Source organism: Trichosurus vulpecula, chromosome 4 (assembly GCF_011100635.1).
Source record: "Trichosurus vulpecula isolate mTriVul1 chromosome 4, mTriVul1.pri, whole genome shotgun sequence".
In the NCBI taxonomy this organism is placed as follows: domain Eukaryota; kingdom Metazoa; phylum Chordata; class Mammalia; order Diprotodontia; family Phalangeridae; genus Trichosurus; species Trichosurus vulpecula.
This window is the reverse complement of record NC_050576.1, coordinates 39,519,897-39,543,044: the sequence shown is the minus strand read 5'-3', so window position 1 is coordinate 39,543,044 and position 23,148 is coordinate 39,519,897. Positions and strand designations below refer to the sequence as shown.

The 23,148-nt window shown below is 43.2% G+C and overlaps 1 protein-coding gene across 5 annotated transcripts in view; it reads left to right on the top strand.

Moving 5' to 3' along the window:
* LRRC8D (leucine rich repeat containing 8 VRAC subunit D) overlaps positions 1–23,148 on the top strand; it is a 141,261-nt gene that overhangs the window by 36,410 nt on the left and 81,703 nt on the right. For 4 of the 5 annotated variants that reach the window (XM_036754739.1, XM_036754737.1, XM_036754738.1 and 1 more), the window contains exon 2: positions 1,866–2,018. The gene's annotated coding sequence lies outside the window, so the exon portion shown is untranslated. Of the gene's footprint in view, positions 1–605; positions 818–1,865; positions 2,019–23,148 lie in introns of those variants that run through there. The other variant, XM_036754736.1, reaches the window with a different exon arrangement.

Below are 23,148 nucleotides of genomic sequence, written 5' to 3'. Positions count from 1 at the left end.
AGAGCAGGCTGGATCCTAAAAGGGTGATAGGGAGAAATTTCAGGAAAGGCACGGAGATAAGGAGAGGCCTCTTTACAGTCAGTCCATCTTCAGTACTTTAATGTTAGGCATGCTTTGGTATTGGCCTGGATTGGGAACAAAGTACAGCCACAGGTGAGAGCCATGTCCTTGCTGGGCCCATTCCCGGGAGGCTCCTCCAGTGCCAAGATTCTTCTCAGTCGTTTTTTAATAAGGGTGCTGACTTTCTGCTCCCTGCCAGGAGGCCAGTAGCGACAGGTGAGGGAGCTCTAAGATGCTGCAGCCACAGAAGCTTTCAAAACAGCATTTATCATCAAACGTAGAGGGAGAGCATTGACTTCTAATCAGCAGGCCAAGTTACTGGGAAAAGTCAGCTGATGGTCATCTGAACTTGCCGGAACTTTGTACCTTGAAGTATAAATGCCTGTACTGGGACTTTCTGAACTTTTGCCACCAAGTCATTTCAGGGAGGGGGAGGGAAGAAGTGGTGGGAGGTGGACGGGCCAGTAGCTGATAATGGAAAATAGCACACTGTCCTCTGGTGATCAAGGTACAGAGATACTCAACTGTGTACGAGCGTAGCCCAGCAGAATGGTGATACTGGGTCAGCTTGCAGGACCACCCAGAGCTGACTCTGCTGACCTCTGATCGTCATCGGGCTCACTTTTCTACTGAGAATAAGTGATCTCTTTGTTCTCTGGGAGCTCAGCTATGTACTTGAGGGGACGATCACTCTTCGTGCTCTGTGGGTCTGTTTTGATGAGCTCTAAAAACCAGGGATGTCTGCACCGTCGTTCTGGTAATTTAGGAGGTTGTTTTGTCTCTGGCTGCCTCGGGGTAACCTTGTAAAATCCAGTGTGTGTGCTGTCGGTCAGATTCTGTGGCAGGGTCAGAAATCAGCTGGATGGGATAGGTGGTGACTGATGTAGTAGTGAATACAAATGAGGATTCACCAGGCAATTAATAACATCTTCCTACTCAAATCCACCGCTTTGGAATTAGCATTATCATTAACAATATTATTATAAACAGCAGTACCGGAAAGTTCACCTATATAAGGGACCATAAGCCAAGGAAATGAAAGTCACCCTAAAACTTTTTGTTGGAAAGGACCTGACCCGGGAATAAGCATTTTCACATTTTGATCGTGTATCTGATTTGGGTCTGCCATCTATTAACTGTACATCTGGATGAGTTAAGTGGGGTGAGTCTTACATTGTAGTTTCATCTCATTCGTGTTCAGCTGTTTTCCCTTAAGTGTAAAAGATGTAAGCAATGTCATCCCCGATAACTTTTTTTTAAAATCTTTGTTGTGAGGGATTCACCGGTCACGGCAGTTAACTTTAAAAACTGTTATGCCTGAAGTTGTGGGGAGCCTCTCCCCAGTTTTGGCTTTTCATCTGCCAAAGGATAATTGTCGTCGGGGGCAGCAAAGGGGAGGCAAAAGGGCGTAGGGATGCAGGGAGCAACCTGGTGTTGTATTAAGTGTGTATTTGTGTTTGGGGAGAGTAGGGGCACCCAGCGTGTTTGGAAATGGAAGGGCTCAGGGCTCGTCTTGTAGCATGACTGCCAGCAGGGGGAAGACCATGGGGATGGAGGCAGGAGAGGCCATGCCGGCTCATGGTTGGTGTCTGGGGGAAGCAGGGAGCAAACACCCTCCTGGGGAGCCAGAGAGCTAGGCGAAAGGGCTGCTCCAGCCTGCCCACCGGGCTGACAATGGTGAAGCAGGCGATTATGCAACCTCCAAGCCCCCTCTCCCTCCCCCCTCCTCCATGGCTCCGTCCCTCCCTCTACTCTGCCGACACTCGATTTCTCTCCCTTTCTCTCTCCCTTGTGTTTTCAAACAGGAAGTACACGGTTGTCTGTAACGTGCCGCCGGGTCCCAGAATGAAGGAGTGAGGTCTCCCAGCTGCCTGTGCCGGATCCTCGACTCGGGAGCCCGCTGCAGTCTGAGTTTACCGAGAGCACCCTGAGGCAAGCAGGGTAGCCGCCTGGTCCAGGTAAAAGGGGGAAACTGGGGGTGATGGCGGGGGAGGGGGGATCCCGAGCAAACAAGCTGCCAGCTCGCTGACTTTTGGGCTGTCAGTGATGGATGCCCCCTTTGCTCAGATGTACCTCTTTACCCTGCAGGTCTGGCCCAATTCCACCTTATTTCACTCTGTCTTCTCTTTCTTCTGTTCTTTGCCCCAAACTCTGGTGCCGCCGCTGCTCGCCGGGGATATGTTGGGAGATGCTTAACCCTGCTTGGACGGGGTAGGAGAAGCAGCGTGCGCCCATCCTGGGCTCTGCGCCCGAGCTGGCTGCCTGCTGCCGGTGGCAGGCTCCTCCAGCCTGCGGCGGCCGCCGCCGATGCTGCCTCTGCCGGCCTTCTCCCGCACGCTGCCACTGCTGTTCCGCCAGCTCTTTGTTCCTGGCACAGGACAATTCTTAAGGGTTATTTTCTAGGTTGTGCTGGGAAACTGCTGAAATCGTGGTTTTGATTTTGTTTGGGAGGAGGTGCTGGGAAGAAAGGAAAGAGGAACAAAAAAGAAGGGCCGTTGAGTTGAGGGGTGTAGGAGGGAGACAGGAGGAAGGGTCTTGGTCTCTTCCCTTACCTCTGAAGGAAATGCTGCAGCTCCTGAAATGCCTGTTCTTTAGGCTATAGAGTAAGGAGTGCTGGACTTCTTCCTCTCTGTGGCAGGAGATCCAGGCCGGAAGGTAGAAGGTAGCTGGGCAGGGGACCTGAGGCAAGAGAAAGAAAGGGGTACAGACTCCGGAGATGGCAGAGAGCTCCAGGGTGAGTTATTTAGTCTGGTGTCTGGGCTGTTAATTCCTGTCTGGTTTCTTGGTCAGGCTTCCTTTGCCTAGACAGAAGCTACTTTTTAAAGTGGGAGCCAGACATCTTTGGTTTGTTGAATGTTGCTCATCACACAGTTACCATTGAGCCCAGCTTTTCTTGGCTACAACAGGGCCCAGTGGTACCTCATGAGGATGCCTTGTTCCATCTTAGCAAAGATGTCACCAGGCTCAGAGAAAAGTGGCTTTTGTCCCCGACTCTCCTCTCTGGTCATCTCCCTTGCTATTCTCTTCCCTTGCAGATCCCTAAATCAATTGGACTTTTTCACCGGCCAAGTTCTGGCCATACTCTGTTACCCGATGCTGGCAGCTGGCATTTAATGGGCATTTTAAGATTCGCAAAGTGCTTTGCATTTATCATTCACTTATTCATCAGCAAGCACTAAATAAGAGCCTACTGAGTGCCAGTCAGACTTCTAGGTGCCAGGGATAGAAAGAGAAGGCATTCCCCCCCCCCCCCCCCGACAAATATCCTCCTCCTTGAAGCAAACCAAGGGCAGAGCATGGGGATGAAGAAAACCAGTTTGGTACGAGGCTGTTTTTGGCTTTAAGTTGCCCATCTGAGTCATATTAATACTTGATATATTTTTAAAAACTAGTTTTCGTATACAGTAGTGAAGAATGAAATAATTTACGTACAGAAACATTGCTTCCTATAGAGCATCATTACTAGGGGACCAGGGAAAAGTGGTGGTCTCCTTATGGCTTTTCCAAGAATTGATGAAATTCTATTCCTACACATACCATCATTCCGTGTATTGGGTAACCAAGGTTCATCTGGCACCAGAGTTAGTTGTGATTTTTAAGAGCATGATATGGATTCCTGCCAGGAACACTATAGATGATGAAAGATTCATTGTGATTTCTTTAGTTCATTTTGATTCCATGGGGGAGTGAGTGATGGATGATGGCAAAGTGAACTCATGGTCAAACAGAGAGATCATTGGTCCTGGAGTTAGAGCACCTGAGTTCAAATACCACCTCTGACACTTTGTGTGTGACCATGGGAAATTAACTAAACCTCCCTGGACGTCAGTTTCCTCATCTGTAAAATGGATTAGCCTAAGTGGTCTCAGAGGTCTTTTTCAGGTCTCACAATAGGCTTAGAGCTGGAAAGGGACCTTACAAGCCATTTAATCCAACTCTTTCATTTTAAGAAGGTATCCAGGATCACAGGGGTAATATATGGCAGAGGTAGGATTTAGAATCCAAAGGCTTCACCCTTCCCGCTGCACCAGCTCTCTTCTGATCCTACATCCCGTTTCTTCTATCAAATAGTTATAGGGACCTAATCTATGATTTCATAGGTTTAGGGAACTCCCAGATGAGGAAATTTTCTCTACCGGTTCAGCTTGTCATCCTCTCTACAATTTACGGCCTTAGTTGTTCAGAGCACCGAGGTATTAAGTTATTTGCCTGAGGTCACTCAGCCACTAAGGTCACAGAAGAGACTTGAGCCCAAAGTCTGCCTGTATTCAAAGCTGGCTCTCTATCCAGGTGACCATGTGCCCTTGACCATAGTAGTAATAAATTTGTGCCCTTTATTTGTGTATCCCTGTATGGATTTCAAGCCTCAGCTCTCTAATATACAGCTACTTTGGGGTTAGAGTAATAATAAACAGATCATAGAATCCTCGGTTTGTAAGAGAGAGGTACTTTATGGGTCATCTAAGTCTAACTCTCATTTTATAGATGAGACTGAGACCCCAAGAGGTAAAGTGACTTTCTGGTTTCATAAGAAAACACATGGCAGAGGCACAATTTGCACCCACACCCTCAGACTCCAAATTCAGCACTTTGGTTTTAGCAGCAAATATCCAAAATATACCTTAAGGAGTAAAAAACTCTAATTTTATACTTCTATTTTAGAAGAAATATAGAAAGTGAAATAAGTCTAGGCTTTTCTTGGTCAAGAGTTTAGACTGACTTAGGGATGTCTATGGTGTCTTCCAGAAATCAGGGGAAAGGAGGGATCTTGCAGAACCAGGTGGCTTTCTGTTGTTTTTTAGAAAGGAATTTAATGGAGACATCAGAGTTTGTGCATCTTCAAGAAAGATGTCATGGGATGAGAAGGATGAACCCAAATTTCAGAGAGGCCTGGAAAGTAGAGCCTCAGCCTGGGACCAACTATTTCCAGTCATTTTGTTTCAGGATTGAGTCTTCAATCTGTCCTTCACTTCCTTGGCATCCATTGTCTCAAGAGGAAGGTGGAGGGTGGCTATCTCACCTGAGTGTATTCCTCCCTGGTGACTTGTGATGCAAGGGGCATCCTGAGCGTTGTTTCAGAATGTCTTTAGCCGCCCAATGAGAGGTTGAATCAACAAACAGTAACCGAACCCTAGAACTACTCTGAATTAGGTCTTCCTTGGTTTGACAGGTCAACTCCCACTTTTCCCAATGATGATAATAGCACCAATATTAAAGAGTGATGTAGTAGGTAGAGGACCAGCCCTGGAGTCAGGAAGACCTGGGTTCAAGTCTAGCCTCTAATAGGTATTTGTTGCATGACTCAGGCCCATTCTTTGAGATTCCAGGTTAAAGGGGAGTTAGTTGAAGATCTGCCAACTGTAGAGGGAGTTTCCTCCCAGATGCAATCATGGTTCTGAATGAATAATAAAACAACAATAATAATTAACTGGCATTCACAAAGCGGATGGAGACTTGCAAAGTGCTTCGCTTTCATGATCTCATTTGTCCTTCCCCACAGCCCTGTGCGATAAGTGGTAGAGGTGTTATTATCCCCATTTTTCAGAGGAAGAAACAAAAGCTGGGACAGAGGAGGAGGGGGCGGGGCGAGAGAGAGAGAGACAGAGAGACAGGAGAAAAAAGAAGAAGAAACAGCAGGAGGAAGCAGAGTGAGGGGGGAGAAAGAGGAGGGAAGAGAGGGGAGGAAGAAAGAGAGGGGAGGAAAGGGCAAAGAGAGAGAGAGAAAGGGAGAGAGGGGAGGGGGAAAGAGACAGTGAAGGGGAAGGAGAGAGACACAGAGAGAGAGAGAGAGAGAGAGAGGGGAGGGGGAGACAGACAAAGGGGGAGAGGGAAGGGAGAAGAGAGAGGGGGGAAGGAGGAAGGAGTGAGAGAGAGAAAGAGGGGAGATAGAGGGGGTGGGGGGAGAGAGAGAGAGAGAGACAGAGACAAAGGGGGAGAGGGGGAAGGGAAAGGAACAGAGACATGGGAGAGGGAGAGAGATTGAGATTAAGATTAAGTGACTCAGCCAGGGTCATGCAGTTGTGGAGGATCTGAGGTGGGATCTTAATCCTGGTCTTCTCAGGTCCAGGAGCCTTCCATTCTGTTTCCTATGATGATTTGCCACAGACCAGGCTTTGTCTTGTTAGAACTTAATACTTCCGTGACTGTGATAGTTTTTATTCCTCCTTCCCCTCCAAGACTAGATTGATCCGGGTTTCATCAGCAGAGTGTGTGCTAGTATTGCCAAACCCCTTGAGGCATGTTCATGCCAGTCTTTCAAATCGACCTTAAATCATGTTCTGGGATTAAGGCTTCATTATTTTGAACGGTGAGGTTGGCACATTTTAATGTTTTGGAACAATAAAAAAATTGTGAGGTACTGGAGACAGATTGACTTCCCCTCTAAGTGTAAGGCTACCTTATGTAGCATCATCGATTTGGAGCTGGAAGGGGACTTGGAAATGATCTGTACAAACCTCCTTATTGGACAGATGAGGAAACGGAGGGCCAGAAAGATTAGGGGATTTGCCCTAGGTAGTAAACAGCAGTCAGGTTTCGAATTCAGGTCCTCTGACTCTAGATTCAGTGCTTTTACCATGTAATTGGCATGTACCAGCAATAAATAGCTTATATTTTTGGTTGGGGGTTGTGAGGGGGAAGATGGAGAATACATCTGTTAGCTGAATTTGGCTTAACATATGACTCACCTGTCATCGGAATAAGAGGCGCTGCTTGAGGTCAGTTCTCCCCAAGTCCAGCCCTGGTCCTGTCTCCACATCACTCTGCCTCCCAAGTTCCAGCTCAGCGTTCCAAGGACTGTAGCTCCCCCTGCCAATAAGAGAGAGCTCATCTTCTAAGACAGCAGCAGCTGCCAACTCAGCCAGAACAGATCTGGCATCTACAGGGAAAAGCTAGTCGGTGTAGAATCTTGACTTTGGATGGGAATCTTGTATCCACATTGAGTCTCCATAATGGGGAGATTTGAGGTCCTCTGACATTTGGTAATTCTTAGTCACTTTATCTGTTACAATTTTATTTCCCAGAATATTTTCCCACAGTATTTGGTTTTTTAAAAACTTTCATCACCTCCCTTTGATACAGTTGGTGCCGTGACACCAACAAGCATAAGAGGTCCTGAATAAAGCCATCATTATCCACAGAGAGGTGTGTGTTGTGGTGCCTAGAAATCTGACCTTGGAGCCAGGAAGTCCTGGCTTCTAATCCTGCCTCAAACACATACTGACTGCGTGACCTTGGGAAAGTCCCTTGACCTGTGATTGTCCCAGGAGATTCTCTAAGATTGTAAGCTGCAGAGGAGGTGCCCTCTTACTTCAGTAATGGGAGTTTCCTTATCTAGGCATTCCCTGTACAGTGGGAAATCATAGGGTCAGTCCCTATCCTAATTAGCCCAATCACTACAAGCATCAGTGTTAGCATCTTGATTAGTAGGTGGCTAGTAAATGTTTATCGACTCACTGATTTCTGACTGATGCCCTAACTCTTGGATCAGGAAGGCAATTGACAAGCTAGGAGTGGGCAGCCGGTCTGTGCCAGGATCTGTTGAAACAACTGAGACTATTTGGCCTGGAGAAGAGACACGACATGCTGTATCTGTATTCAGGGTAGGGCATACTATAGCTGTATTCGAGCATTTGAAAGGCTATTTCATCACAAAGGTTTAGGCTTCTTTTGGGGTAGAATTATGCTGCAAATTTAGGCTTTTGTAAGGAACAACTTCCTGACAATTACAGCTATTCCAAAGTGAGAGTCCTCCTTACTGGAAGTGGTCAAGCAAATCCTAGCAGCCCCCTTGTCTGGTCTGTTGAGGAGCATTTGGGGGCCTTTCTCTAGCATCACTTGGACTTAATGATAGCTTTCTAGGGCCTTTCCTTCTCTGAGTTTCGCTGGAGAAATGCTGTTAAGTGGATGTGTGAATGTGCATGAAGATGGTTCTTTAATAGATTGACAATTTAGGACAATTAATGTTAAGGTTGGGTCTTGCCAAGTTTCCTTTTGGCCCCTTCCATTTCCCACATCTCCATTGGTCATCCCCTCCCCCCTCGCCCCCTGGTCTAACCATTCATATCTCTGAGGGGATCTTACGTGATTATGGAAACCAGTATCAAACCATTAGAATGTCTCCTTGTTACATTGTTGTGAATATACCCAAAGTCAAACCGCATGCCCCCAAGACAGAATTGACTTGGTATTTCACAGGTATGGTTTGCGTATTAGATAGATATTAATCTCATCCTAAAATTTTGTTATTGTTCAGTCATGTCCAATCCTTTGTGACCTCAATTGGGCTTTTCTTGGCAAAGATACTGGAGTGGTTTGCCATTTTTTTTTCCTGGCTCATTTTTTTTAACATGAGGAAACTGAGACAAACAGGATCAAGTGACTTTACCAGGGTCACACAGCTAGTATGACATATAAAAAGTTTGAGAGACATAATTTCTAGATGATTAATCATTTTTCTTAATTATGGCTAGCAAATAATTAATAAAAGGATGGTTATTTGGCTGTCTCTGTAAACCCAAGACTCCTCTTAGAACCCATTCAATGCTTAAATGCCCTTCCTGAGGATGGAAATCAGCTCTGATTGGTTACCAATTAATGAAAGATAATGAATATTCTATTGAGAGGTGGACCTATTCTAATAAGAGGCTGAGAGAACTTGATTGATTATATCACTTTTGCTCTCAGACCACTCTCAGCCCAGGGCAGTCTAGACCAAGAGTGGGGAACCTGTATTCTGGAGGCCACATGTGACCCTCTAGGTCCTCAGGTGCAACACTTTGAATCTAAACTTCATGGAACAGATCCCCTTAATAAAAGGATTTATTCTGTAAAACTTGGACTTCAGGCAAAAGACCCCACCCAAAGACCTAGAAGATCCTTGTCTAGATTCTAGACAAAGGATCCATCCCTCACCCAAGCCTGAGTAGAACAGAATGGGCTTCTCCCCTTGGGTGGGGTCAGAACAAGGTTGAAGAGAGAGTTAATCCAGTCTCATTATCAGCAATGTCCTTCAGATGCTGGCTGAATACTCTACAAGGGGCTGATTTCCAAATGAGAAAATAGTCCTAATTCAATAAGTTGTTATTAATATAAGAGAGAAATAATCATTTTTTTCATCAGTCAGTGTCTGAGGCTGGATTTGAACTCAGGGCTTCCTGACTGCAGGCCTGGTGCTCCATCCACTGTGCCCCGAAGCTGCCCTATCCTTTAAAAAAAATTATTCTAAAATACCAGTCTCCTAAAGGATTAAAGGGGATTGTAGACCTCCAGCTGGAAGGCACTTTAAGGTCTGGCTGTCTTTTATGTTACTGGTGGGGAAATTTATGATCGGTGGATAGAGCACTAGCCTTGGAGTGAGGAAGACCCAGATTCAAATTCTGCTAGATAATTAACTAGTTCTCTTACACTAGGCAAATCCCTTGGCTTCTGGGCATTGGACCTGTTGGTTCCTAAAGTCCCTTAAAGCTCTAAGTTTGTGATTCTGTGCCACTTGGTGGCTTGTCCCAGTTCCTACAGGTAGTAAGTAGTGGAATCTGGATTTGAATGCAGGTCCTCTGGCTCCAGATTTTTGGTTCTTCCCACTACACCATGTTTGTCTACCTTCTTCAGTTTATTTTGTTTCCGGTTCGTAGAGTCTTAGGATTTGGAAGGAGCCGCAGAAAGTTTTCTAATTTAATCCCTACCTGAAACGTGAAATCCTTTTTAATCCCAACCACTGATTAGTCACCTATCCTCCACTTTAAACTCCTCCAGCGATGGGAACTCAGTACTTACCAGGAAAAGATAATACCGTAGAAAGATGTGGTAACTGTATCCAGGTATTTGTTGTTCAGTTGTTTCAGTCATATCTGACTCTTCATGACCCCATTTGGGGTTTTCTTGGCAAAGACACTGGAGCGGTTTGCCATTTCCTCCTCCAGCTCATTTTACAGATGAAGAAACTGAGGCAAATAGGGCTTGCCCAGGGTCATACAGCTAGGAAGTGTCTGAGGCTGGATTCGAACTCATTTAAGTTCTTTAAATGTGGAAAGTGACTGTCTTGAGAGGTAGAGAGTTCCCCTGCCTCGGGGAAGATTTCACACACTGGCTTGGGGGCTGTTTGGTGGCTTGTTAAAAAGTACATCTTCCTCTCGGGGTCTGGGCTGGGCCAACAACATCTCTCCCAACCCTCAGATCATACAGAATCATTCAGTAATTCCTTCATAGGTTGCACTAAAATCTGTCTTCCCGTGCTTTTTGCCCATTTTTCATCACCTTCCTTGCTTGACTTGGTCCTCACCTCCAGGGCCAGGCAGAATAAATTTGATCCATTTTCTCTTTGAAAACCTTTTGACTGATTGAAGACCCTGCTCCTGTCCCCCTTGAGGCTCCTCTCCTCTGGACTAGCCATGGCCTTTCTAGCTAACCGCTCCTTATAACACAGTTTCAAACCCCTGTCATGGCTGCCATCCTCAACCCTTTCTAGTTCATTAATGTTTCTTCGAAAATGGGATACCCAGAATGGAAAACAAGACAGGCAGTGTGGCATATTGTAGTGGCATCAAACTGAAATAGAAACAGGGGCCACTAAACCTTATACAAGCATCCCTGTGGACCATAGATTGACTTAGAAAACCACATATCAATATTATCTGTGTTTTACTGTATTCTTCTGTCTTTTGTTAAACACTTCCCAGTTACATCTTAATCTGGTTCTGGCCACACTCCAGAGTGTTGTTGGTCTGTGTGATACCTCTGAGTAGTAGAAAGGGTGTTCTTAGGAGTTAGGAGAGACCCTAGTTCAAACCCTACCTTTTTCACTTTTTGGCTCTGTGACCCTGGGTATGTATCTTGACCTTTTTGAGCATCAGCTTCCTTATCTGAGGGCTAATACCTCACAGGTTTTAGAGAGGTCCATATGAGGTATCCTGTGTAAAATATTTTTCAGACTTTCAGGAGCTACATGAGTGTTGGTTCTTATTATCATTCAAGATAGAGTGCTGGACCTGGAATCAGGAAGACCTGAGTTCAAATCCACCTTGAAACACTTCCTAGGTGTGCAGCCCTAGACAAGTCACTGAACCCTGCTTGCCTCAGTTTCCTCATCTGTAAAATGAGCTGAAGGAAATGGCAAACCACTTCAGTGTCTTTGCCAAGAAAACCCGAAATGGGATCACGAAGAGTCAGACATGACTGAAAATGCCTGAACAGCAAAAGCATGAACACTATACTTTTGTTTTTGCAAACTAAGTCAACATCCTTTTTTTTTATGTGGGGGTGGGAGGGGAGGGGAGTCTAACACATAGCAAGGTTCAACTTTAACAAACACCTCTGTTTCCTCTCTGTGTATAGTGCGTTGTGTGCAGAACACCATACAGTCTAGTAGAGGGATGCACCAGACATGCAGGTAGCTGTGTTGTATGTCATTGATGCGTAAAAGGAAAAAAATTTTTGAGATCCGAGGAAGGAAGGAAAGCTTGTTGTGAACTATAGGATCTGGGAGGGCTTCCCAGAGGAGACAACATTCTTAAAAAGATCCCTAGGATTTTAGTCTCATAGCAGCAAAGGCAAGCTGACCAAAGTACAGCCAGTGGAATGTCGGTTCCTCCAGGACTGGGACTGATTTATGTTTGTCTTTCATGTCTCCTCAGGGCCTGGCACAAGTTAGTGCTTAAAAGCCGTTGAATTGGAGGAGGGAGAGATGACTTTGTACTCTCTACTTGGTTGTAATCACCTCCAGGGCAGGGATGGCCCCAGAATCCAGCACTGTGCTTATTATTACATCATAGCTGCTTAATTAATATTTGTTGAATCACATTAAAAAAAGGATAGTGTTTTAGGTTTTAGGTTTTGGGTTTTTTTTTTTTTTTTTTGGCCAGGTTGTCTCATTGAACCGATGTGAACTTTATAGAGGTCACTGTTTCCCTTCTAGGTATCTGTACGCCTTCCATTTAATAATCCGTCTTAGAATTTGGCCAGAGATTCTCCAGACACCTCACAAATCCATCTCTGGGAGCCATTATTTCTTATTTATTAATGAAAGTTGTATAAGTGGAGTACCTTTGCAAAGTCGTATAAAATTTGGCCAGAATTGGAATTTAGGTACAGTTGTGCTTATATAGGCAGGCCAGTGAACATGAGCTGTTGGAATTTGTTCCTCCAGAGTTCCTAAGTCTAAAAGAAGATGACCCCACTGCTCCTTCGTGCCTTTCCTTCCTCCCCACACTGTACACCTATTCTTTTTTCATTCCAGATGATGCTGTCGAATCACTATCAAGAAGGCTTTAGAGGCAGAACAGTACACAAGGAGGATGCTAGGCTTCTGGTCCAAAGACCACATTCGTTGCTCTTGACCTGGGTTAGGCCCTTCATCTCTAAGCCTGTCTCTTTTGCTGAAGAATGAGAATGATGATATTTGATACTCCATCACACAAGTTATTGTGTGATGAAATACTCTAGAAAAAAAGGTTTCAACAACATAATGTCATAGAAGAGTGTGTTGGGGATGCTGATTTGGACTTTTATTACGTGTGGAGATAGTTTTCCAGTAGTAGTGGATATAAATTTGGACTGAGGTTTTCAACCACAGTGCTGGGCCCAGAATCAAGAAGACTCATCTTCCTGATTTCAGATGCTATCTTCTCATATCCCAATGAAAAGCCTCAGAAGGAGGAGGAGGGGGGAAAAAGAAGGGAACAAGCATTGATTGATTCTACTATGTACCAGGCCATGTGCAAGTATTACCTTGTTTGATCTTAAGGAGGCCCTGGTCCCAGTTCTTCCATTCACTAGCTGTATGACCTTGGCCAAATCACTTACCTATTCCAGTCCCCTGTCTCTTCTGTAAAATGGGGAGATGTAGGGCTGGGGGAGGTTGGGCTAGATTAGGTATTCTTATCCTAGGGTCTGTGGTCTTGGGTTTTTTAAATTTGATATTTTAGTAACTATATTTCAATATAAGTGGCTTTGTAATCCTCTTTGTTTTATGCATTTAAAAGCATTCTGGGAAGGCTTCTCCATTCTGGACTAAGAGACACTAAATCACTTTTGAAATTCTTTGGATGAAAAATAGATCAAGGATCCAGGATGCAGCTCTCAATTTCATTCCTATAGTGTTGTAGGTAAGTCTGAGTTGCCTAAGGCACCAAGTGTTAGTAACTTGTGGCATGTCTGGATTACCTTTTGACTGTTAGCACCGTGTAGATTAGGTTGAGGATTAGGAGGTTAGGACTGTGATCTGTGACCTTGGAATAGAACAGCTAACAGGATTTGCTATAAGCCACCTTGCTGTCAGGGCTTGAGAGAGAGAGGAGACAGAGACAGACAGAGAGAGAGCTAGCTAGCTGGAATTAGGGTGCTCGGGTAGAAGGAAGGAAGACAAGCCTGTATGGTGAGCATCTCTGCTTTTTAATTTTGTGAAGGAGGCTGAATAATCTGAGTGAGTCATAAATCAAAACACTGAGGCTCCTTCCCAAAAATGAGGTAGAAAGAACAGTGAACTTGGCTTCCAGAAGAGAACATTGAACTTGGGCTTTGAACACTGGCCTTGGATCTCAGAAAGACTTGGGTCTCCTAGGCCAGGGGTGAAAAGGGCTACACTTGAGGATCTGGAGGGCCATGTGAGGCCTCAAGGCAGAAGGTTCCCCACCCCTCCGCCCACCTGCCTACCTCTAACATGAACCACTGTGAGCAAGTCACTTATTTAATCTCTCTGAGCTTTGCTCTCTCTCCTCCTGTCGAGCAGCACAAAGTGAGGATAATCATACCTCTGGATTAAGCTACCTACCAATCAGGGTTGTTCGAAGGGCTGGCTGAGATGTGTTGTAGGCAGGGCACTTTGTAAACCTTAATGGGCTGAGTAAATGTCAGCCTTCATTATTGTTGTAGATACTGCTGTTATTCTCATCATGCTTACAGGTGGCTGGATGAGAGGGTGAGCAGTCTCAAAAAAAACTAAGGCATAACTGGTACACATTTAAAAATTTTCCCCTCTTTTATCATGAACTTAACAATAATTAACAAATATTCCAATATACAAAGAACATGAAAGAGGACTCTAGAATAAACTTTCATGTATCCTGTTTTTTAAGTATATATTAAATTTAACAAAGTCATAACAAAATTGTCCTATTTGTCTGTCCTGTGACTGTTTTCTTTATATTTTAGATTTTTTAATATTTTTTTTGCAACTTTGTCATTATCCATTAACCTACTCCCCAGTCTAAACCCTCCCTTGTAACGTGTAAGTATATTCAAGCAACAAATCAACAAACTGCCTGTTTCTAGAAATGTCGGTATGTCTGTCTTATTGTGCACCTCTCTTCCATCACTCCCATGCCAAGAAGGCCCAGATGGCCAACTTCATCATCAGCCCTCTTCTGAAGTCATGAATTGGTCACTGCTTGGATCAGAATTCTGAGGTCTTTCAGAGTTGACACAGGGTGGTCCAATGTCTTAGTGCAGTTTTATGCTTTAATTTTTAACTATTTAAATTGTTCTTCTGGTTCTGCTTAAGTCTTCCCAAATTTCTCTTATTCTGTTATTTTGGTCGTTTTTTTAGGGCACAATAATATCCCACTACAATTCACATGCCATGATTTGTTCAACCTCCCAGCTGATGGGCATCCATTCTGTTTCCATTTTTTTGCTACAGTTAAAAAGTGCCCCTATGTATATATTTTGATATGTCTGATTCCTTTTCCTCTACCTTTTATCTCTTTATGGTATACCCTAGTATTACCTTAAACATTCTTCCGGTGGCAGATTCACCTCCAGTAGCTTTTAGAAGTCAACAACATAGTGCACGGACAGCTGTCTAATAATAGGTTTCTTAAGCATTTTCTCTCATATCTGAATATTGAAAAGGGGGAGTCTGTAGGTCAGAGATGAAAAGGAAATGAGCAAGGAACACATTTTATTGACAGGAGTCCTATGGTCAGGCAGCGTAGTTTCTCTCTGACCCTCTTGCTGTGTTTTGTGGTTCCCTGAAGGACAATAGGTTAGCAGATGGTTTTGCCACCTCACAAAGGTAGTCGGTTAGGGATGCTGCTGGTTGGGCTGGGGTTTTCCTTCTCTGGATTTCTTTTTCTTACACTATTTTCTTTCCTCCATCTCCTTCCCAACCCATCACACACCTTTTCAAGTAGGACTAGGGATTATTGTAATGATATTAGGTAGAAGAAAGTTTGGGCATATTTACAGCCACTTTTAACCATGGTTGAGCCCACCTGTCTCCCAGAGGCGATGTTCACCAACAGGATGAATTGAATCAGAAAGAATTTGAAATACATTATTTCACTGTTACTCTGCCTTAGCTGCCCCTCCATAGACATGTGAACTCTTCCTAACTGGGCTGCTTGATGACAGTGGAAATTTGAGGAGCGTCTGAGATCTGAGCAGAGAAAATTCCAATGTGCTGTGCGTTGCACTCAGATGATGCTTTCAGGTTTACAGAACATTTCCTGATAATAACTTTATGGGCCGGGTGGCATGAGTACTCTGTTTTACAGGTGAGGAAACTGAGACTCGGGTCCTAAAGGCTTGCCTATGGTCACACAGCTAGCAAGAATGAGAGCTGATATTCAAACCCACATCTTCTATCTCCATCCTTCCTCTGGACCACACTGGACTTAATTCTAACCCTAATTCTTTTTTCTAACTCTATTTTCTACTTCCATTTTGGATGCCAATTCTATTTCTAATCTTAATTCCTTTCAGATTGCAGTTCTATCATTTACTAGCCATCTGTCCTTGGGCATCATTTCCTCATCTCTAAAACATACCTAACAGGACCTGTGAGAAGCAGGGTGGTAGATTAGGCCTTAATGGTCAGGAAGACCTGGGTTCAAATCCTGCTTCTGACATATTGGAGGTGGGTGAAAAATCTTTTAATCTCTTGGTACCCTCAGGCAACTCTTTAATTAAAGATAAGTTGCTGAGCTGTATCTCTGGTAGAAGAAAGAATTTCCACACTGCAAATAATTTATAGAGATGAAATAAGGGGTTCCTGACCAAAATCATGATGATTGTGCATTGGTGACCTCTTAGGGTTCTTAGGAGAAGTACTTTGTCAGCTGTAGACACCTACATAGAAACATTAACCTCACCTTTCAGAAAAAAAAGACATCTTTTTTAGAGGGGGATTAGATGCATTGGACTCCTGAAGCTGCTCTCCATTCAAAGATGAAGGAGTCTAGATCAGTACCCACCAGGGGAAGAGTCCAGGGAGCTTAAACAAGTGATGAGATACTTTAAAAATAAAAGACCAGTGAAATCTGGGGGTGTAGGGAGACATGATGAGCACTGCAGTCCCTTTTCTTTGCTGTTATATACGTCAGATAGAAACCTGGACATTTTCATTTTGCCCAATTAAGTTTTACACAACTTGTTAAATGCTTGGAAAATCCTTTATAGGACCGAAACGTGGTCCAACAGGTTTTATAATCTACTTGAAAAGAAATTCACCCCTTCAAAGAAAGGTGACTTGGTCTTTTTTTTTTTTCTGTATTTCTTTCTGAAAGTCTCAGTTGTTCCTACTAATTAACAGCTCTTCAAAGTGAAACATACTTAGTATTTTTTTTAAGTAAGTGAGAGCAGAATATGAAAACCACCCTTAAGCATGTTCTTCCTTTTCCTGAGATGGCAGGAAGGATTTGGTTTCTTAAAAATAGCCCCAATAGCTTGACTGTAAACTCAAAACGTTAGAGATCAAAGATCCTAGGATCACAAAGATGGAAAATTATTAAGTCATTTTTCTAACCTCACAGGACCTTGCAGTGATTTTTTTTTTTTTTTGGTGCCTAGGACAACAGGATGTGAATGTGAAACATAGGGAAATGAATGACTTGGCATGGCAGAGATTCCCTTATCTCAAGTGTTGATTCCCTCAGTGTCTACCAAAGCTCATTTCTTGGCCAGGCCAGATTGAGCATGTATTTTGACCAAGTTGGATACATGGTCACAAACAATGGCCTGGAACCAACATTTGATGTTCCTCTGACCTGACCCTGAATTCTTTTTCATTACGGGCTCAAACCTTTCTCCAGTAGAGTGACCAAAAATGGTAAAATAAAGAGCACATTTTGACTGCTGACCTGTATGAGAGGATGAATCCACCATGCAATGAATAGGAGCCCACAGCTCTACAGATTGCAACCTTTAGTTCTGAAAGCCTTTGAGGTAGGCGATGCAAACATGTTCTTGAATTTTAAAAATAAGATAGCCTCTGTGTGTGTGTGTGTGTGTGTCTGTCTGTCTGTCTGTCTGTCTCAATAGCAAATTATGGCAAGCAGCAGATATATTGTTGTTTTTGTTCTCGCTGGGTTGTGTCAGTTGTGTCCAACTCTTCGTGACCCTATTTGGAGTTTTCTTGCCATTTCCTTCTCCAGCTCATTTTACAGGTGAGGAAACTGAGGCAATAAGGGATTGCAAACAGTCAGTGTCTGAGGGTGGATTTGAACTCACAAAGATGTCTTCCTGATTCTAGTCCTGATGGTCTATCCACTTTGCCACCAAGCTGGCCCAGCGTGTGTGTGTGTGTGTGTGTGTGTGTGTGTGTATGTATGTATGTATGTATGTAGAGGTATGTATATATTAGATCGAAATTCATAGAGCTTAAGTAAGTTGCACTCTAGTGAGTATCAACTGGATTCAAACCCAGTTCTTCTTAGTCCCAAGTCCAAGACTTTATCCACTCATGCATTCTCTGATTGGGATCAATGTAATAACCAGGAAGAAGCAGCACATCAGTTAACTCTCTTCCTTCCAGAGAGGAGAGAAAAACCAAACTCTAAACGAAAGAGTTGGTTACTTTTCAGGCTGCCAGGTTTCATTTTAGAGAGAGTTTAAGATACACTTCGGTCCGTCAATCACTTAGCGTTTATTAAGCACCTACTTATGTGCCAGGTCCTGGTGACCCAAAAGAAAGACAAGAGATTGTCCCTGACCTCAGGGAGCTGATGGTCTAATGAATTTAATAATAACAATAATAACATTCAAAACAACTATGTACAAACGAGTTAAATACAGGATAGATTGAATGCTATTTGGAAGTTATCTGTTGCTATCTGGATATAAATATAAGACTGTTATCCATTCCAAAATAAGTCAGGACTCAAGAATTTTGGTTTATCTTTATAGGGTTTAAACAAGAGAATGTGTTATTTTGGATAGAGTTCTAAATTTTTGTAATCTGGAAGACCTTGGGTTCAAATCCCACCTGGGACATTTAATAGCTGTGTGATGCTAGCTCTAATGATTAATTCCATGTATAGTAAAACCTCTTATTTCCTGGAACCCAATTGACCTGAATGTTTCTGCACTGGACTTAGGGAATGAAGAAGCAAAGAATTCAGTGTAAAAATGACAAAACACCACTCATGACCCAGATGTCCTGTTTTCAGCATACATACAGTTGGATCCTCATCAGCATCAGGAGGTGACAAATTCTGGCACCCATGCCAAAGATGGCGAGATATGGGTGCATTTCCATTGTAACTTGACTCCCTCATTTTGGCCACACACACCTTCCTCGTGCCTTTAACAAGCACCTTCTCCCTGCCTTGACATCTTGGCACAGCCCCTTTTTTATTTAAGTTGTATCGATGATGGTGGTTGATGAAGATGATGATGGTTTTTTATACAACAGTTAGCTCACAGTACCTAGCCCACCCATTGCACAAGCTGAAGAGAGAAAGAAGTTGGGAAGAACTTCTTCACAGAGCTATCCTGAAGTACAGGGTCTGCCCTGGGAGGTTGTAAATTCCCTTAGTTGGAGGTCTTCAAACAAAGGCTGACAGACTCAGATTCTTGTGCAATTATGTGATGGGCCTCTGAGGACCATTCCACCTCCGGAATTCTGTGACTGAAACTGACCATGTAGACCATGCCTGTAGTCCCCCAAGGGAAGTGTCCTTGATCATCTGTTTTCCTGGAGCAAGGTTGATTTTTGGAATTAGCCTGGGGTTGACTGTCCCTGGGCACTGGGGCATTGGCTCTTTTAAAAGGTCATTAATTCTTATCCCAGACCTTCTACATTCTAGAGCAGGGATTCTTAACCATATTATGGACCCCTTTCCCAGTGTGGAGAATTCTCTGGAAGCCTTTCCAGAATAATATTTTTCTTTGTTTTAATTCATAAATTCCTAAAGCACAAGTCCTATAATATCATACACACACACACACACACACCCCATTCTCCTCAATAAACTCCAGTGGCTCCCTATTGCCTCCAGGACCAAATACAAAGTGCTCTGTTTTGGCATTCATAACCTGGCCCCCTCTGACCTTTCCTGTCTAATCACACCTTACTGGCTGACAAGTACTCTTTGATCCAGTGACCCTGGCCTCCTGACTGTTTGACAGATAAGACACCCCATCTCTCAACTCTTGGCATTTTCTCCAGTTCCAACGCTCCTTCCTCATCTCCACTTACTATCTTTTGCCTCTTTTTATACCCCTAGTGCTAGCACAGCGTCTTGTATACAGTAGGTGTTTAATAAATGTTTGTTACTTGATTGTTAATTGAAGGAAATCCACATTTCAGTTAGAAGTGAGTGAGAATAAAGGTGTAAATCTGTTGAGGGACTTCAGGCTAAGAACCTTTTATCTGGAGGAATATACTTTAGGAATTCATCTTTAGGCTGTTAATGTGAAAAATGAAGGTTGAAACATAAAGGGATTGTGCACCCTCAATCAGAGTGGTGCTATTTCCTGAACATCGTGGTTAAGAATCAGACTTTTTCAGAACGTCAGCTCTTATCCATACGTGGGGGCCCCAGGACTCTTAGAAAAGTGAACATTATTCTTGCTACGGTGTCAATTACAGCAGTGTGTGTTGCATCATTTTCAATAATAATAACAATAATAATAATAAATCTAGTGGAGTTTGAAGAAACCAGGGAGTTTAGGGAAGAGAGAAAAGTAAGCTGTGAAGTCTAGGTTTCAAAGAGGGCCATTAACTTCTCTACCTGAGTGATTTAAAGCAAGTCACTTAATTTCTAAATGTCTCAGGGGCATAATACTACCTGCTATTTGCCAGCCTCACAGGGTTATAAACATGACACATGTGACATGCTTTTAGCTTTTTGGATGGAAGGGTTCTATAGAAAGGCATAAGAGCATTTTGGAAAATGGTTCTTTTTTTCCCATTGAAGAATCAGAGATCTCCATTTTAATTTATATCATCACTGAAGTGATTACATTTGGAAGATGAAGCAAAACTGAAAAAATTGTATTAAAATGAAGGGAAAGATTTTTAAAAGCAGCATTTATCAGCTTGAATATGTTTTCTCTGGTCTAAAGAAGAGCCCTGGATTTAGAGTTAGAAGACCCGAGTTCAAATCTTGCTGGTGATATTTATTACCTCTGTGACCCTGAGTGCAAAATAGGGGATTAACCTCTAAGGTCTGTTCCAGGTCTAAAGGTAGACCTAAATCTTTGTGTTCCTTGGGGAGTCTTGGGTTCAGTTTTGATTTTTTCTTGCAGAATTTTTTTTTTTTGGCAGCAAGAGGAAGGTAGAGTAGCTAAATTGACTCTTGTTCCTACGTAGTAGTGTTTTGATTTTAATTCCTACTCTTGGGCTGGGAGGTGATCTTGTATTCATGTTGGGCATTCCAGCATATCGTAAGTCTGATAGCTCCTACAGAAGGCTTTAAGTGTGGGCCCAGTAATGGATTGTAGGTCTGACATCTGAGAAACAGCCTAACAAGGCTCAGAGAAATTCATTACCAAGTTGGTTTCAAAGAAAAAAAAATATTTTGGGGTTACAGGCACTCTAGAAAATCTGCCTAGCTATAGCAGGATTGCCATCTGAGTTGATGGAAGGAGGGCTTGCAGCAATGAAACTAGGGTTCCTGGAAAGGTTAAGCTATGATTGTTGGGGTGGGGGTCCCCTAGCCCAGGAGTGGGGAACCTGCAGCCTCAAGGCCCTATGTGGCCCTCTGGGTCCTCAGGTGCGGTCCTTTGACTGAATCTAAACTTCACAAAACAAATCCCCTTAATAAAAAGGTTTGTTCTGTAAAACCTGGACTCAGTCAAAAGGCAGCACCCAAGGACCTAGAAGGCCAGGTGTGACCTCGAGGCCACAGGCTTCCCAACCCTGGTAAGCCATTGATTGATTGGGGGAGCAGTTGGCTTGTCTTTTCTGATTATTCTCAGCATTAGCCTAGATGCCTGTGGTTCAGCGGCTCTGATTTAGCTTCCTCAACCCTAAGATACAACCTTTTTTCTTTCCTTTCCATGCTTTATGTAGAGCTGTGAAAATGGCTTAAGAAGGCAGTGGTTATGATGGCCAGAAGTACTCTTAAAAGTGAATGGAGAACAGAAAATACTCCTGCCGTTATTACAAATTTGGGGCAAGATGGGATATAGCGTTCCCACATAGTATACTTACTGAGCTTTTCAGCCCTAAAGAATAGACATCCTCATAGGTTGTCTTTCCTTTTATGAATGTGTTCTTTACTGCCTTAATGTCCCCTGTCATTGAAAGGTGGGTAGGCATTAAATTAGGCTTTTTCCCTCCATGAGTCTCGTACATGTTTGTTGCCTTATCACATGCTCCTGGTGAAAAAACTCAGAGCTTGTGATTAGTCCTGTGGTGAACACCCAATGGGAGGCCATGATGTTGGAGAATAGACTCATCAAGGAAACTAGTTTCCATTCCTGGCTTTCAAGAGGTGATTATCAGCTTTAAAGAGATAATTTTTCCCAATTTTTATAATTCCATCTTGACAGTGCCCCCTTTAAGTGATTAAGAACTAAAATGACTGTTTCCCAGATGCTGGCTTGCTAATTTGTTTTTCTTTTCTTATATTCTGCTCCCCCCCCCCCCCAAAAAAAAATAGAAAAATCTTGGTCTGCAAGTAGTCTGTTTTGATGGTAAAAACACCAAGGCAAAAAAGCATCTCAGACTCGGGAGAGACAAATACCAGATAGTTACATGATCTCTTTGAGTCACTACTTAAAATAAACATTACTGTTAATCAGTCTGGGGTTGACATTGAGTAATTCTGACTTGCAGAAACTTGATGCTTGGGAGTTCCTAATTTCTCCTGAGGATGTACTGATCATTGGTGAAAGTCTAGACTAGATATTGACAATCAGGTTCATCTTTGCATTTGGGTGTCATCGTATCATATGTTTCTCTGAAAAATAGACTCTCTCAACCCTAATAAGAGTGTTGTTCAGTTGTGTCTGATCCCTGGTGACCCTATTTGGGGTTTTCTTGGCAAAGATACTGGAGTGGTTTGCCATTTCCTTTTCCAGCTCATTTTACAGATGAGGAAAGTGAGGCAAACAGGGTGAAGTGACTTGCCCAGGGTCACACAGCTAGTAGGAGTCTGAGGGTGGTTTTAAACTTGAGGAGAAGAGTCTTCCTGACTCCAGGCCCTATACTCTATCTACTGTGCCACCTAGCCCCTAATAGGAGTGCCCATGGACAAGTCACTTAACATCTCACAGCCTTGAGTTCCTAGGCTTTCTAGTCATTAAAGTAGGGGAAATGATAGCCATGATAACTTCCCAGGGTTATTTGGAGGCCCCAAGGTGATAATATACAAAAAGTAAATTTAAAGCACTAAATGGAGGTCAGTTTTTTAATTGATAATGATAAAATAATCGACCCTCAATTATCAGCTACAAAATGAGCTCTTTTGGAAAGAAAATAAAATAATAGCCAATGTTTATTTAATTATATAATGGCCAACATTTAATAACTTTTAAGTTCTGCCAAGGATTTTGTATCCGTTTTCTCATTTGATGCTCACAACGATCCTATGAAGTAGGTGGTGATTATCTTCATTTCACACATGTGATTTTCCAAAAGTCATTTGCCCTGGCTCACAAAGGGAGAAGTAAGCCTTTTGGAGCAGAATTTGAATTCAGATCTCTGGCTTCTAGCCCTCTCTCAACTATATCACCTTGAAACCTCCAGTATGTGAAGATACATATATATATACTCACATACATGTATGCACACACATGCACACACACACACATGCACACACATGCACACACATACACAGAAGGCATACACTGAAAAATGATAGCAATTATAAGCTATATTAGAATTTTATATAAACCAGGTTTGAAGAACAAACTGGCCTATATTCA